Raw genomic sequence first — 18,896 nt, 5'->3', positions numbered from 1 at the left:
TGTTCAAAAGACTGCATTTTATTTTATAGTGGGTATCAGGTACATCACGAGCTGAAGTCCAGCAATTTTTTTTTTTTTCTTTTGCGCAGGGGCCATGCTAATCTTCTCTGTATCGTTCCAATTTTAGTATATGTACCGCCGAAGCGAGTACGCAATAGCTGGTACTCCACTGTCCTTGGTATCTTTTTTCCATAGTTGAAATTTCTTGAGGAAAGCGCTCACCATGTCCATCACTTAAATCGCCATAATTCTCGGGGAATTAAATGATGCACTGTTGAACTCCTTTCGTATTCGAAGGCTTCAGAAGGACCAGCTTCTTCTTCGGATGATGAAGAAGAATCGTGAACAGAATTGGTTAGAAGTTTTTGCACAGGCAATTCAGAACTGTGAGGGACTAATCGGATGACTGATGGAATGTTTGGATAGAAGATTGTGTATTTGCTTTTAGATGTACAGTGAAACCTGTCTAAAGCGGCCATCTGAAGTTATCTTGTAAAATGGCCGTTTTATCAGGTGGCCGCTTGATTAAGGTTGCGGTTTTTTTATGAATCAGCATGAAAACACTGAATTTCATTGGCTTTTTAGTATTGTGCGCGTACAACAATCGTGCATATTAATGTCAGCCTCTTCCATTCTTGGCAACTAGCATTTTCAAAACTCGCTTGCAGTACCTCAGTTTAAATGACTGAATAGTACCTTGTTCAAGGGGCTGGAGGTGTGATGTCGTATTTGTAGGAAGAAACACCAATTTCACGGATCACATTGCGATTTTGTCGTTTAATCTTCGAATTGAAGTCGCATAGCCAATTCTCAAACAATGATGATGCCATCCAAGCTTTATTGTTGGCAGTCCACTTCACCCCCAGTAAGCCCATGTCAGCATTTTTAAAAACAACTCGGTTTCAATGATTTCCCTATCACTAAGAGTGGTTCTTTTCCTCCTGCAGCATTACAAAAAAACAGCAGGGTTATCCTGTCTTTTGCCAGCTTCCCCCTTTACAGTCTTTTTTCTTAAAACTTAAAGTTTTGTTAGGGAGGGCTTTGAAAAAAGAAACCTGTATGAAAAGAAGAAACATTCGTAAAACCTGGTCCAAATAGAGAAAGAAGAAAGAGGAGGAAAAAAAAAAAAAATTCGAATGGTTAACTACTGACCTAAAACGTAGTGTGACATTTTCTATAGAAAAAGTCCGTGTTTCAATCCTTTAAAAACGAGTAAGAATTTATAGCTGTGCAGGATCGGAGTGGAAAGTGACAAAAGAGTCATAAATAGTTACCAACTAACCCCAAGATATGGAGGGTGTACTGTTGTACATTTAGCTATTGTCCCCTGTCCTCTAACCATCGAAAAAATAGGTCAGATAGTATCCGTGAAAAGATTTTTTGTTGGACAGTGACTATTATAGTCAGGTTCCAATCCAAATAGACCCCGGCCGCTGGCCGGCGCATGAGGTGGCCGCTAAATAGAGAGAGAATTTGTACTGATCTTATGGAAAATCCAATTGGTTCCAGAGAAAATTGGCCTTTTGGCCAGGTGGCCGTTTAAATGAAGTGACCGCAAAGGCAGGTTTCACTGTACTGGTGAAGTCAAACAAAAGTAAGTCTGTATTGTGATTTGTTGGTTCCCTCCAAATCATTGGTACTGCAAACCCCATGGCTCGATTTTTCTCCTTTAACCAGTATTGTAAATTTGAGGTACAAGTTTTGCAACAAATATTAGGGGCTCATTTTTTTTAATCGTCTACTTTGCACCCGAAATATAATTCGTATGCTTTTTGAGTTAATGGAGTTAATTCGCATTTTTGTTTAACTGGAACGAACTTACCACAAATATAGCAGAAACTGTCGGTTTTGTTAAAACACTTACGAGACATTTTGCATTCCGGTATAACATAAACTATTAATTATCATTAAAGCATACTTTAAAGAAATACACGTCTTACACAGAATACTAACACTACGAAAATCTCCTGGGAAACTGAAGCGATTTCCGCTTTTACAAATGATTTTGATAGGGGGGGTCTATTGCAGAATATAAACAGTAATATCATTAAAGCTCACAGTGAAAGAAATACACATCTCAAGTGAAATGAGGTAAACTCAAGCGAATTCATACCGCGAATTTGATTTATCTCTCCAAATAGACTCGTAAAAGGGCAATAAAATAATTTTCGTTTCTACAAGTGCTTCTGTTATGGTGGCCTACTTATACTAATATTGTTTTCACATAATGGGTCGTCACATTTGTAAAACAAAGTAGTTACACACGAAATACGGTGATTTTTTTAATAAAATGCATAGAAAATTAATTATATTGTGCATATCGAAAACCCGAACTGATGGAATATTTTGTTTGTTATTTTTTAATTCAGGAGGTCGAAATTAGTAAGAATTTATTAGTTTTATGTCTGGCGCAAAATGACTGTTGACCAGTGTTACCAGTTCTGTATGGTTGTCAAACTTGGACTCTCACTTTGAAAAAAAGGAACAGAGGTTAAGGGTGTTAGAAAATAAAGTGCTTAGGGAAACATTTGGGGCTAAGAGGGATGAAGTTACAGGAGGAAAGAGAAAGAACTGCTCGCTTCGCCTAACATAATTAGAAACATTAAATCCAGACGTTTGAGATGGGCAGGGCGTGTAGCACGTATGAGTGAATCCAGAAATGCATGTAGAGTGTTAGCAGAAAAACCTGAAGGAAAAATACCTTTGAGGAGGCAGAGAAATATATGGGAGGATAATAGTAAATGGATTTGTGGAAGGTGGGATATGATGATAGGGACTGGATTAATCTTACTCAGGATAGGGATCCATGGCGGGCCTATGTGAGGACGGCAATGAACCTCCGGGTTTCTTAAAAGCCGTTTGTAAGTGTAAGTATATGTTACAATCAACTGCAACATTGTTTATTTTTTTACGGCTTCGGCGTTAAAAGAATATTGATCGTCCAGTTCAAAAGTGCGACAATTCAAAAATTGCCATTTTTTAGTTATTTATACTACTGAAAGCCCCTTTCGGAGCTCTTTCCGATTAAATATTGAGATAAGTCATATTTACAACGAAAAATAAATAAAAAAACTAAATAAACTGCTTTAGAAGTAATTATAACTATGGACTTTACTAATTCATTATTAGTACGTTTCGAAATGTATTAATAATGAACTGGAAGATTGTGATAAACTCGTCCTGAATACCGACTCATTTCTAATTGTCGTGGTTATGAACCAGAACTCTGTTCCTTTCTAACTGATTTGTTTGAAACTTTCAACTGAAGATATCTCAAAACTTGTTTTTTTGAGTTGTCGCACTTTTGAACTAGACGATCGATATATCGTAGGTCTATATTTGTAATAATGTTACAACTTAAATTACTTAATATATAAGTTCAAATTTGAAAACAGTATAAATATTATTTATTTATTTTATTTGAAGATCTAATATTCTAAATGTGCTAAGTACCAAATTTTCAAATTTCATTATTCAATCTAAGGGAGAAACATCCATATGAGAATATCATACTAAATTATCTTTGTCGTAACTCAACTGTAAGTGACTCATTCATGCGTAAAAATATGATGTGGGTATCTCGACTTATTTCATAGCGTGTTTTCATCAATATTTCAGAAAATTGTTTTTGGGCTCTTAGCACATTTAGAATGTTGGGTCTTTATTTATTTAATATTTTGTGCATAACGACTGTAATTAAGTTATGTTAAATAGGCTAAATGAAGTTAAGAAACATGGCGCGTGGAGTGACAAATAAAATGTATCTTGTAAGTGCATGTTAAAGCAATTTTTATTAAGCACGACAATAATTTAGAAAGGTGCTATATGAAAACCATTTAAAGTTTATTTTATTTATTTATTTATTTATTTACTAGCCGTACCCGTGCGCTCCGCTGCACCTGTTAGAAATAAATATAAAGTAATTACATAATTAAATTAGGACGTTTGATCCAGGTAACAACTTTTACAACAGCGCAAGATAATCTGCTTCGCTCATTACCCAATTTTTCTTGCATTGCATTTATTGCATATATATATTTTATGTATTTTAACACGATTCAATTGAGCATAGTTAAAATTTGAATTATAAAATAATGGATTGCTAAGCTAACGTACTATTACTGCATACTAAATCAGTACACTCTCGTTGTTCGTTAATTCTCTGAGATTAAAATGAATATGTTCATAAACATTATTTTAAGAAATACAGAAAACGAATGTACAGAATAGCCTATCAAATTTTCTGTGCATAAGAAGCTATTTTAATCCTACCTGTCCTCGATTTACTCAGACGTTACTGTAATAACATTATAGCATTATGTCCATCTAGAGAAACTACACTTTCCAATGGTGAAATAATAATTATACAAATCGGTTAATTTAGCTTCTGATATTACTTCATACAAACACAGAAACATTCTCTGTAGGCTATGTTTAATAGCTTTCGATTGTTGATGTCCAAGGCCCCTGTTTCTATTGTTGTTGTCCAAGGCCCCTTATAGACGAAGTCATTTGTTCTTAATTCATTGCACCGTCTTAGATGGCGTTATTTTAATTTTAAAACTCATTTATCTCATTAAATATCAGTCCTATCAAAATTTTGTAAAGAATAAAACTTATCGGAAATCATTTTTAAAGAAACTTTTGTTATGTAACATTTTTCACAAAAATCAATAATAAGCGAGATATTTCGATTTATTTAATTCAGGCCCCCTTATAACCGTAACCCCCCTTTTAAATAAAGTATTTTGAATGCCATATAGCCTAAAATCTAAGTTACAACGAACTTAATTTATATTCCAATTTTCATATAAATCGGTTCAGCCATTATCGCGTGAAAAGGTAACACATACGTACAGAGATACAAACAAAAATTTCAAAAATGCGATTTTCGGTTTCAGGGTGGTTAATTATATATGTTAGGACCAGTTATTTTTGGACAATCGAAAATTACCAGAAAAATTTCGGCTACAGATTTATTATTAGTATAGATTTATTTATTTATTTATTTATTTATTTATTTATTTATTTATTCATTCATTCTTCCTTGGTATTCATTCATTCATTCATTCATTTATTTATTTATTTATTTATTTATTTATTTAACAGGGCAAAGCCCCAATTACAATAAACAGTACAGATATTCGTTTAAAAAAAACATAGAATTCCATATAACATGAAAAATGAGATGAAACAGATACAAATGCTGGATACAAGTGTAAATACAAATTAAAATGGAAAATGAGAAAAGGAAAAAAAGGAACAGACAAATAGATACTACCTAAATAAAAGACACAGATATAGATATAAATGAAAAATACAAAATAAAATAAATGAAAAATAGTTAAGTATAGATATCATAGCCAAAAATGTAAAATGTAGCTATAATTGGCAAATTACAGAGTAACAAATAGCAATATTATATAAAATCAACTACTTTCAGTATATTAATAAGAAAATGTTTGTATTCCATGTAAGAAATGCAGAAATCTAGATCCCATGTTTTACATATTTCATTGAAATTTGAACACATTTTTAACACTGGTGAATGTTTATGTGATGAAGTGTTTGGTTTTTTATAATATAACAATTGACGATTTCTTAAATGTGATGTCCTAGCATTAATCTGGGTTTGTGATAATATTTCGCTGTTATACAGTAGACCGTTGAATATTTTATACAATAAAAGTTGCTCAGCAAGTAATCTGCGACTGGCAAGAGACATTAAATTAAATTCAGCAAGTAGATTGTTGTACGAAATTTTGTTATGGAGGGCCGAACAATGATATCTTCTAAAATACAAATATCTAGAGAATCGTTTTTTAATTTTTTCAATTTGATTACTATGTGATTTGCAAGTGGGTGACCAAATTACAGAGGAATATTCCAATTTAGCGCGAACGTGACAATTAAAAAGGAGTGTCAAAGTCGAAGTGTTTTGTAAAGTTTTTGAATTTCTAATAATAAAAACCATATTTTTGAAAGCATTATTTGTTATAAAGTTTCAGGGCCGTATTCATAGACATTCTTAGCGCGGGCTTCCGGTGGATAATAGCGAACTAACGTTTTTCGTATTCATAAACCAGTGTTAGCGACGCGATATGATATTATGAATCCTGTACAAGTAACCAGTCGATAGCCGGGGCTAGTTTAGCACGCTCTTAGCGCGGACTAGCGAAATGTCAATGAATAGCACCCCTAGTATTTAAAAGTAATTCATATAACAATAGTAACAGTACAAGAAAATATAGAGATATGTGATTTAAACGGTGCGAAAACGAACATAAAGGAATGTTAAAAACTCAAATGATATTTATCTTCAGTAGGCTATTAATATCGACATATCTATTGAGTGTCTGTGAGAAACATGTACGCCAATTTTGTAACTTCATTTCGATAAATACGCAAATAGTTACATGGATACAGTAGTTGTAGTATTGACCTGAAAAGTAACGGTAGAAGAATACGGCGATGCTGTTCAAACTTTTACAAAGTGTTTACAAAACTTTCTTTAGTGCTGCTAATCTGAAGTTCTAAAATAGCCGACTAAAGTAAAAGTACGTACAGTAGACCTACAGTCGGACGAAGTTAATATTGAACTCGTGATTCTCAAGCTAGCTAGTAATAACAATTTAGCGAACTTTCCCAAATTGCATAGGCTATTCAGAAAAATTGGCAATTGCGGAGTTAAGGCGTGGGTTATGGTGTGAAATGTTCGATAATTTTGAGGAGCAAACTAACAATACGCAAATTCATAATCATAAGAAAATCAAACCAAAAGAAATCAATCACAACCAAATTTTCAAAACCTGATATGTCCATTTAAAAAAAATGGTACAATTAGCCTACGTAACAAACGAAGATATTTATGTAGTGAAATTTTATATGAATCACTACAGAAAATATTTTGTTGATTGTAGAGATGTAGGCTACCCTGTGTTTTTGTCATTTGAAGTGCAGTAGTGGCAAAAAAAACCGGACCGACCCTTGATTTCAGAGCTTTGTTCACCCCAGAGCACGATAGACTGGTAACTAAGACTTTCGTGGTTCGAATCCTGCCTGGGAAGGAAACTTTTTTTGTTCCTTATTCAAATTTATTCCCAATACCTTTCGATTGCAGCGATATTCTACTACTTAATTAACTTATTATTCCCAGAACATGAATTTTACCAGCAATCGAAAAGTATTGGGAATAAATTTGAATAAGGAACAAAAAAAAAGTTTCCTTCCCAGGCAGGATTCGGACCACGAAAGTCTTAGTTATAGCTCGCGCAAGAAACGATTACCGAAAACCAATGGTGGCGTTGCTGTCTGTTTTGTCGTGTGTATGTAGGCACGCCGAGCCGATGGAAGTACTGTCTCTTCCAAGAAGATGAATAAATGAGGACATCGCTGTGAAAATAAAGGACGTAGGAAGAGAAAAAATTCGAAGCTAATTAAACGCGCAACATATGTTTACTAATGAAATAATAATACCGTGCGATACAATTCATGAAATTGATACTAAAACTATGTGTTGTACTAGTAGACTATATTGTAAATCTCGTCTGTATATATATTTCATCTAGACTGTGACTATAAATTAAGTCTCTATAATAGTATTAAGTTTTTTGACTTGTTCCATATTCTAGCTGTAAAGCAATGTATAAATACCATGGAATATTAATAAATACAATACAATACAATACACGTATTCACATGCAATGGAACAAACTAAAGTCGTAATGTAACTATCACAACGCAAGACTGATCCTATCGATGGCATTTCTCTTCCGACTGTACTCTTGAATATCATTCAAGTTATCTCGTGACTTTTCCTCTCGCCCGCTCTTCCTTATCGCAGTGTTTGATTCGCATTCCTTCCGTCGGTAATCCGTACTTGCGAGACCTATACAATGTTGCCAACTGGACGTAAGTTCCGTCAAAAGTGACGGAATTTCAACGTAGTGGACGGGAAAAGAATGGCTTTGACGGGTGACGGATTTTCTGTCGGAAATAACAATTTACATCGTCTTTTGACTTGTTTAAACTGCTGTCATTTTATTTGTTTAAATTTGTTGGGATTTTACTTTTTCATTGAACTGTGCCGTGGAGTAACGGTCAGCGCGTCTGGCTGCGAAACCAGGTGGCCCGGGTTCGATTCCCGGTCGGGGCAAGTTACCTGGTTGAGGTTTTTTCCGGGATTTTCCCTCAACCCAATATGAGCAAATGCTGGGTAGCTTTCGGTGTTGGACCTCGGACTCATTTCACCGGCATTATCACCTTCATCTCATTCAGACGCTAAATAATCTTAGATGTTGATAAAGCGTCGTAAAATAACCTACTAAAATAAAAAAAAATTGAACGTGCCGTGCCTATATAACGTCTTTGGTGCCATACCATGTTAAAGAATCCCCTGTTTAAGATTTCCTCGTAGTAATCAAGTCAGAGGTTAACGAATTAATATTTTAATCGAGACTGGTAATTAAGTTACCGGTATGTTAAAATTTGCTTTTTATTTTATATAGATATATTGAGTGGGTCTTTTTTTTTAATTTTGACGGTTTCTGACGGATTTCCAGGTGTTAGACTGACGGGGATACAATTTATCTATTGGCAACACTGGACCTATACCAGTCTATCGTACTCTGGAGTGAACAAGGCTCTGAAATCAGCTACAAGTGTCGGTCCGGTTTTTTTTTTTTTTTTTTTTGCCACTACTGTATATTTTCTGAAAATGGACATGTCAGGCTATGAAAGTTTGCTCCTGTGGTGAATGTGCAGAATATGAAAGAGGATGCTATACAGTATTTGTGGTTATTGTAAATAGGAATAGTATTAGAACAAGATGGTTAGAACAGTGAACGGAAACAGACAAGAGTATCAGCAGAAGAAGAAGAAATAGTATTAGACTTATTTTAGCAGTAAGAAATACCAATTGTTTTGTAGTAGCTTACAAATATTATCTTAGCAGAGATCATTTTGATTTAGTAATTTTGTTAATCTTATCAGTTGTTAATAGTATTCCATATTGGGTAGGTCTACCTCAAACTTTTATGAAAGGAATCATGTTAGTTTTAGAAGAAATTATTTTCTCAAATATTTCGTAACGTCTTATGGACGCCCAAGCCCGGTGTACCGTTCTAAGGAACATTCAGGATAACCGGGATGATGCTTACGTTCAATATTCAAAATTTGTAGATTCCAAAGGGAAAAAACAAAATGGTGTTCCACAATTATTGTAACATTTTTCTAGCAACCTATTCGTTTGAATTTGCGTTGAATACGTTTTAATTTAGCCCAGTCATTATTATTATTATTATTATTATTATTATTATTATTATTATTACTACTACTACTACTACTACTACTACTACTACTACTACTACTACTACTACTACTACTACTACTACTACTACTACTACCACCACCATGTATTATGGGTCCCTATCACCACGCCATGGCTCGTCCTCAGGTTGCGGATAGAGAAGACGGCCTCCAGATATGGAGAGTAGCTGCGAATATGTTGAATAAGCAGTCGTGGACAACCGATTAGGGATGGTCCTCCAGCTTGGGGGTTGGGCGAACGGCTAACAACCTATCACCGTAAAAACAGCTTGTTACGAATTCCTACAATAAGCCTCGGAATGGAACTGGTTCTCTAGCACGACCACAACAAAGGAATAAGGTTATGAGGTTTGGTACCACTTTCTGAAGTCGAAATTGCGATAGAAAATCTGAAAAAGTACAAGTCTTCAGGTATCGATCAAATTCCAGCAGAATTAATACAAGAGGATGGAAGCGCATTATCTAGCGAAATTTATAAGCTTATACTTGTTATTTGGGAAATGGTAATTGTACTAGAATAATGGAATGAGTCCATAACTGTACCTATTTTTAAGAAGGGGGACAAGACTAACTGTAGTAACTTTCGAGGAATATCACTTTTGTTGACGTCGTACAAAATTTTGTCCAATATCCTATTGAGAAGATTAACTCTAGCCTATATGTAGATGAAATTATTGGGGATCATCAGTGTGGTTTTAGACGTAATAGATCGACTGTTGATCAGATTTTTTGTATGCGACAGATATTGGAGAAAAAATGGGAGTATAAGGGTACAGTACATCAGTTATTCATAGATTTAAAAAAGCATATGATTCGGTTAAGAGAGAAGTTTTATATAACATTCTTATTCAATTTGGTATTCCCAAGGAACTAGTTCGATTAATTAAAATGTGTCTCAGTGAAACGTACAGCAGAGTCCGTATAGGCCAGTTTCTATCTGATACTTTTCCAATTCACTGCGTGCTAAAGCAAGGAGATGCACTATTGCCTTTACTTTTTAACTTCGCTCTAGAATATGCCATTAGAAAAGTTCAGGATAGCATAGAGGGTTTGGAATTGAACGGGTTACATCAGCTTCTTGTCTATGCTGATGACGTGAATATGTTAGGAGAAAATCCACAAACGATTAGGGAAAACACGGAAATTTTACTCGAAGCAAGCAAAGCAATAGATTTGGAAGTAAATCCCGAAAAGACAAAGTAAATGATTGTCTCGTGACCAGAATATTGTACGAAATCGAAATATAAAAATTGGAGGTTATTCTTCGAAGAGGTGGAGAAATGCAGATATCGTGGAGCAACAGTAACAAATATAAATGATACTCGGGAGGAAATTAAACGCAGAATAAATATGGGAAATGCCTGTTACTATTTGTTGAGAAGCTTTTGTCATCTAATCTGTTGTCAAAAAATCTTAAATTTAGAGTTTATAAAACAGTTATATTACCGGTTGTTCTGTATGGTTATGAAACTTGGACTCTCACTTTGAGAGATGAACAGAGGTTAAGAGTGTTTGAGGATAAGGTTCTTAGGAAAATATTTGGGGCTAAGAGGGATGAAGTTACAGGAGAATGGAGAAAGTTACACAATGCAGAACTGCACGCATTGTATTCTTCACCTGACATAATTAGGAACATTAAATCCAGACGTTTGAGATGCGCAGGGCATGTAGCACGTATGGGCGAATCCAGAAATGCTTATAGAGTGTTAGTTGGGAGGCCGGAGAGAAAAAGATCTTTGGCGAGGTCGAGACGTAGATGGAAGAATAATATTAAAATGGATTTGAGGGAGGTAGGATATGATGATAGAGACTGGATTAAACTTGCATAGGGACTAATGGCGGGCTTATGTGAGGGCGGCAATGAACCTCCGGGTTTCTTAAAAGCCATTTGTGTGTAAGTAAGTGACTGTAAATCCTCGTGAATCACCCTGTATACGTAAAGGGGAATGGCAGGCGATGTGAAATAGCACTATCACTAAGTTACATATGGGCTACTCTTTGCGAGCATTACACCAAAAGTCGCAAATTGAGAAGTTCTCGAATTTTATTTCAACGGACATTTCTGGCAGACTTTTTTTTTAAGGGAGGTTCAGGGAAGTTGACGGCTTTGGTAGAAAACGTATTTGTAATCCAACCATTAGCTCTGACCATTTATGAGAGGTATATGTGTATTTTAAATTTTACGTACCCGCTGAAAAGTCTTTGCGCACCCTCAGTTGAATACCACTACTCTTTTCGAGCCATTACCAGAGCTGGGTAATAAGTAGTTTGTTGGATCCAGGATGCGAATTAACGTGGGGGATGGGGGGGACTTCCTCCCTGTTGGAAAGTTATCCTCCTCACATAGATTCATATTTAGATACATTCCTGCCAGGAATAACTTCTTGCCCTCTCACAAAAATGTAATTGTTTTAATACGAGTGTACATTATAAAGTATAAAATAAACAAAGAAAATAAAATTGATGTATTATCATCACTGCCAAGCTGACAACAATCAATATTTAGGAATTATACTTCTTATTTTGAGATGCAAGACAAGCAACTCAGTGCGACCGAGCGTTGAGCCGTATCGATTGAGGATAATAATAATTTCAAATTCAAATTCAAATTCAAATTTATTTACAATTTACATTTGAATTTACATTTGGATAGATACCCGAAATGAGCATATGCTCGTGCTCGGGTACAGTCCAGTAGTCTACATAAATTTTACAGGGTTCAAATAATAATGCTGATGATATAAAATAATAGTAACAATAATAATAATAATAATAATAATAATAATAATAATAATAATAATAGAATAGTCGTGACAGAAATGATACAAAGATTGTAATACAAAATAATTCATTAATAATAATAATAATAATAATAATAATAATAATATAATAATAATAATATAATAATAATAATAATAATAGAATAATCGTGACAGAAATGATACAAAGATTGCAATACAAAATAATTCATTAATAATAATAATAATAATAATAATAATAATAATAATAATAATAGTGATAAAACAAAAATATTTACAATAATAAAATAAATACAAAGACGGATAAAGTAAAATATAAAACCACTAGCGAGAGTTAACACAACTTAAATAAGCATATAGCCTAATAACCGGAAAAAATGCCAAACTCGAAAATCAACAGAAAAGTTCATTGTATCGCAGACGACAGCAACCGCCGTATTGACATTGTGTTGTGCATTATTGTATGGTATTCTCTATCTGGGATTCTATCCCCCGCCTGATCAGAAATCTTAATTCGCACGTTAGTTGGATCAGTTACCAGAAGTTAGGTAATAATTCTGTTGGATCAGTTACCAAGAGCTGGAGAATAACTCATGGTACAAGTCCTAAAGATTGGTTTCCCTTTTCTTATGCTTCATTATGACAGAGCAAATGCGTAGTAAATATTGGTTGATTTTACGTCCACGTCAGTGCTAAAATAAAAAGATCTCGTGCCACATTGAATGTCTTCAAAGTCTTAAAATTGCACTTAACTTGCAGAATTGTTGGCGCCATTATGGACATACGAGATAGTCTGGAATTAAGTTTGCCAGATAGTATATCAAAACGCTGGATGAAACAGTGGAATCTTTTTAATTCGAACCCCAAAGGAAATAGTAAAAATTCTAATTATTCAAAGTTAAAACTAACGGAAATCCAGTACTAAAGAAACTCTGTAGTGGAATTAATCGTATCTCGGCACTGATCACTGAAGAAAGAATGAAAAGAATTAGGCCTGCTGTTCTCATATAAAGTAAGCCGCCGGCAAAAAAGAAGCTTTTGTTATACACGTCACCTCGTATTATGTTGTACATTACCACACAATTCAAACCACTCACTTGAAGGAGTTCGTGATTTTTGTTTGTTTTCACATTATGCCACGTGATTATAAAGGGCTTGGAGGTGGGGAAAGGTGTAGCGGGTATAATTGAGGTACTTCTGTAAACAATGGCGCTGTACAGTCCAAACTTCTAGTATTATTTACCTGTCAATCACAAAATAAGTGAAATTCTTAACAGCAATTAATAAGAATTCCATGTACAGTCGAACTTGGTCACAGCGTCATCGAAGAGATTGATGGAATGACGTTGCAACAAAGCAGCGCTCATCAGCACAGTGCATCCTCGGGTTAGCGTCTCTTACCCGCGGATAAGAGAGAGCACTATCGTGCATCCTTGGCTGCTGGCGGGTAGGGGAGAAGTGGGTACAGTAAGACAGGGAGAACAGTGAGACATTTTTTATTAGATGGCAAATTTTGAGGTTGAGATGCTAGTAACAGTGGAGTTGTATGTTGCTTGAGTAAAGTAACAGTATTTTCATACTCGATTTTATTCTAGTTATAAAGGTGAGTGATGAAAAAATAATTCGTAATTTTTCACTCTAGAAGTAAAATTTTGACTTGTGTTTAATGAAGGTTATATTGGTATACAAATGAGATATACATATGAATGTTTTGTTACCTAATACTATGGTATTTGAGGTTATGTTTGGCAAAGTTTCATCTTTCTTGTTTTAATTTTGAAGTGATGGCGTCATTTTTAAACGAACTCTGCGTAAAGGGAACAGTGAGACATGCCATTGAAGGGTACACTGAGACGTCTCACTGTTCCCATGTACCAATGATTTGCAAAAACAAACTGTAATTATAATACATTTACCAGTAACTAACATTAAAAATGGACATACTAGTAACCAATTTAGGAACTATAGCTTAAAATAATGGATACATTACATTTTAATGGTTTCATAAATAAAAAATTATTCACAAAATTTAAGAAAACGTAAAAAAAATAACAAAGTATTAAATTAAATTCTTATAATTATATGCTTTGTTGTCACCAAAAATTCATTTCATTTTTTCGCAAAAGTTCGAAATGTCATGGAAAATTCACTTTTCCAAATGTTCCAGATGTTTCAATGGTTTCGAAGTCAGACATCAAAATGATTCTAAATAAGTCTACAGAACATGACAAGATAAAGAGACAGCAAGCTTTTCTTTCTTTTGAAATAAAATATGTAAATCATTTCAATGTCCGTTAATAGACACTGTGGTGTCTCACTGTACTCTCCTAAATGGGAACAGTGAGACATTTGCATTTTTTTGACAAACACGTATTGTATATTATGTCCTTTATCTATTAACATTTTTGTTTATGTATTATTGTACTCCATGTTTTAATGTCTATTTCTATTGCACTTGATTTTAAAAATACTTGAATTATCACTTGCATACATATGTCTTAATAATTTGTGTCTCACTGTAACCACTACTCCCCTGTGCTCTCCCCCTCTTCCTGCTGCACGACGAGGCATATAGGGATATCTTATGCGAAGTTTTACCGTTAGATGGAAGGGGCGTTCCATGCGGCACATGTTTTAGGGCTATATTATGTCATATGCTACAGTTCATTACGTTCTCCCATTTGTTGGTTTTCTGTGCGTGTCAAAATTATATTTATATTTAATCTAGTATAATTTAATTTCATTCAGTATTTTCTTACCTCATAATTTAATTTCATTTATAATAAATAATAGCGTAAATTTGTCTTAATACTGGGAAATACCCGTTAAGAGATGAATGAAGAAATCTGCAGTATGCAGAATATACTGTAGATAAGAGTAAATTGAATGTTTATGAATCTAAACGAGAACTTTGAGAACGAGGTACACGAATAACAAAAAATGGGAACTTTGTAGAAGGTGAATATTGCCTCTTTGATCATTAGTATTGTAAGTACCATATGCGAAAAATAAGATATGCAGCCATCAATGTGTCCATATGGAAGGGACTATCGTTCTTGAATTCCTCGTATTTTATCTCTAGTTGCAGAGAGATCAAATGCAATTTTTAATAGGATGATAAAATATGATCGAAGTAGTAGGCCTATCACGATTATTCGTCGGTTTTGTAGGTTAAGGACATGGAGGTTTGAATATGTAGGATAATTTTGAAAATTTGAAATTAAAACATGATTTTTAATAGTTAGTCTACATTAAAGGCATTATTCACCAAATGGATTTTTTTGAGTCAAGGTTCCCTTACTTTCTTATTTCATACATAGACTATATTATTTATAGGTGTATATATATTTTCACTATGGATCGTCGTGGATAATAATCATCCCATTTATTCGAGAGTATAGGCTACTGTAAGTCTAGTATCATCCCATTGTAAAATGCAGGCGTAAACTTCGGAGACTCCTACAAGTACTGAATATAATCTAAGCTAACATAGCTTGCTGTCGAGGTTGCATATATTTTTATTACAATTTTTCTCTGCCCCTTCCAAAATTAAACTGTAGCCAGCAATTAGCAATTCCTTACTTGAAGTACTTTTGTTTAATATTGAAGTGCAATTTAATTAGTTAGCCTATATTTTTTAAGGTTGAAAGCATATATTCAGAATCTTTCGGGACCTGATTGAAGGCAAAAAGCTTTCCCTGGTTTTTACATATAGGAACACAACAACAATTTTTCATTTTTAGTTGTTTTTTTAAGAGTATTTAATATACTAATACACTACACTAAATCCTCAATGTTTATATACTGGAAAACAAATCCACACGAAAAAATCATCCCTCAAAGTACACGCGCGCTATCTGTTGGCGCTAGTTCAGGATATCCCTATTACGACGCACTGCTTACCCGTTACCCATTTCAGCGAGTGCTGACGACCACTGCTATAAAGTTGTCCCTATAAGAAACAATAAATTAATGCAGAAAATAAAACTCCAACAAGAAATACATTCACAATTTTAATATTAATTTAAATATTTGAAGAGAAATAATAGCCAGGACGAATTATCCAATGTTAAATTAATCAGTCTCCTCTGCAATAGTAAAAGTAGTGAAATATTGACAGTAATACACAGTTCCACTGATATAACGCAAATTAGGGTAATCACCATATCTTATTGCCTGGCACTGCCGCTGGAAAAAATCTATCCGAACTGGATTGTTTTGGTCTGCAGGTGGAATTAATGGAATCACGAAATACAACGCAAAAACATCGCAAGTATGGTCGGAATTTCACTCGTGTATAATTATATTCGGAATCCTTTCTGAGCGAGTATAAATTGATTTGATGTAGTTTATAGCCAATCGGTTGATGACGGTGACGACGGGGGTGGTGATGGTGGTGGTGGTGGTGGTGGTACGAGGAGAACACAATTTGAAAGATGCGAGTATGCTTTCTTTGCGGGAAAGAAACTATGTGAGCGCCAAGCAGATAGGCCACTTGTCTCAATTCATATGTCGCTATTTCACCAAATGAATCCAGCAAAATTTTGAATGTGAAAAGACGGAAAATTGATATAACCTTTAAAAAGTGAAAGGAGTAATGTCGTAATAGCAAAGCACCATCGAAAACGAGGCTTTGTAGCAGCCTACCAGCCGGCAATGGAATGAATTTCGGGAGAGGGGCACTACGACCCAGCACTGCGATCTTTCAAGATCTGTTGCGCTAACTCTCAAATTAGGCCCATTCCCAAACCCACATCGGCTGACTACATTAAGGTTCGCTGCGTACCCAAATTTCGAGCAGGCAACCCCACTTATTATTAGGCCAGCCCTCTCCGTGCGTCACCAACCGGTGTTAGGGGAATAGTATGGAATGATGAACTGGATGCCTAATATGGGGAAACCCCAACTGCAACCTTGTCTGCCACAATTGTTACTATGGATTTTTAATTGAACAACACATGGCAGGAGACAAATAGCCATTTCCATGGAAGGAAGATGATAATAGTAATAATAAGACCTAATACTAATAATAATAATAATAATAATAATAATAATAATAATAATAGTAACAATAGTGAAGGAGACAAATAGCCATTTCCATGCAAGGAAGATGAATATAGGCCTATAATAATAGACATAATAATAATAATAATAATAATAATAATAATAATAATAATAATAATATAATAATAATAATAGTTATAGTAATACAATTTTTAATATGGGAAATGCCTGTTATTATTCGGTTGAGAAGCTTTTGTCATCTAGTCTGCTGTCAAAAAATCTGAAAGTTAGAATTTATAAAACAGTTATATTACCGGTTGTTCTATATGGTTGTGAAGCTTGGACTCTCACTTTGAGAGAGGAACAGACATTAAGGGTGTTTGAGAATAAAGTTCTTAGGAAAATATTTGGGGCTAAGAGGGATGAAGTTACAGGATAATGGAGAAAGTTACACAACGCAGAGCTGCACGCATTGTATTCTTCACCTGACATAATTAGGAACATTTAAATCCAGACGCTTGAGATGGGCAGGGCATGTAGCACGTATGGGCGAATCCAGAAATGCATATAGAGTGTTAGTTGGGAGACCGGCGGGAAAAAGACCTTTGGGGAGGCCGAGACGTGGATGGGAAGATAATATTAAAATGGATTTGAGGGAGGTGGGATATGATGGTAGAGACTGGATTAATCTTGCTCAGGATAGGAATCAATGGCGAGCTTATGTGAGGGCGGCAATGAACCACCGGGTTCCTTAAAAGCCAATAAGTAAGTAAGTAATACAATTTTTTGTCGCTACCTCACGCCGTTTTATGTTTTTAAATCGAGGTAGAGTGGTTTTAATTAATCCTTTAAACTCATTTCCGTTACTTTTTTCTTTTAGTGTTCTATAAATACGTAAGTAATAATATTGAAGTGAATCAGGCATTAGTCTATATTGATTAAATTAGCACTAAGCACAAAGTTTCGATTAGAATGTCAAATATAAACACTGTGCTTGTAGAAGAGAGATAGAAATAGAGATGGATCACTTAGTTTCGAAAAAGGTCTTCATATAAATTAGTCATGTATTCGTTGTATATTTTCCATTAAACACGATCGAAGCTCATACCGTTCTCTGTTTCTCTTTCTCTCAAATAATTTATAAGCATTTGATGCATTTCCCGGGAACAACAACTAAACTGCTAAGAGAAGAGTTTGCGTTTAATTTCTCTGATCACTACGTTAAACTGCCTGAATGGTTGGGTATTCACTTTACACAATAAACATGCGTGTTCTAACGTAATAGAAAAGGGCAGGAAAAAAAAACGGTTCGGAGTAAGGCTCGTTCAATCAGCGTTCCTTGAATGAACAAAACAAAATACAATTTACTCGATGTGTGTTATTTTAACATTCTATTTAGTTAATCAGAAAGTTAAATTTAATACACCATTCATTCATTACTCATTCGTACTATGACAGTAGAATTAATAACATTGTAATTTATGGTGTTGAAGAGCGAAATCATGAAAAAGGAATTGATACTGGTTTCGTAGTGTTAGAATTATTAACTAAGTATTTCAGTCTAAACTTGGACATAAGTGCGATTAATAACGCGTATAGAGTCGGTAACGGAAAAAAAAGACCAATTATTGTGAAATTGAACAGTTACTTTATCAAAGAGCACATCATTGCCAATACGCGTCAACTCAAAGGCACAAATATATTCATAGAAAATGACTTTGCAAAAGAAATTAGAGAGAAAAGAAAGAAACTAATTCCAATATTAAAAGAAGCTCGAGGTAAAGGATTGAGGGCAACTTTAGTAAA

General features: G+C 34.5%; 1 non-coding gene across 1 annotated transcript; it reads right to left on the bottom strand.

Moving 5' to 3' along the window:
* Window positions 1-43: 43 nt before the first annotated feature.
* LOC138702334 (U6 spliceosomal RNA) lies at window positions 44-151 on the bottom strand. The gene has a single exon (XR_011332842.1). It is a non-coding gene; the product is annotated as a U6 spliceosomal RNA (small nuclear RNA).
* Window positions 152-18,896: the final 18,745 nt, after the last annotated feature.

Source organism: Periplaneta americana, chromosome 6 (genome assembly GCF_040183065.1).
Source record: "Periplaneta americana isolate PAMFEO1 chromosome 6, P.americana_PAMFEO1_priV1, whole genome shotgun sequence".
Classification (NCBI taxonomy): Eukaryota; Metazoa; Arthropoda; class Insecta; order Blattodea; family Blattidae; genus Periplaneta; species Periplaneta americana.
This window is presented reverse-complemented; position numbering and strand designations above follow the sequence as displayed.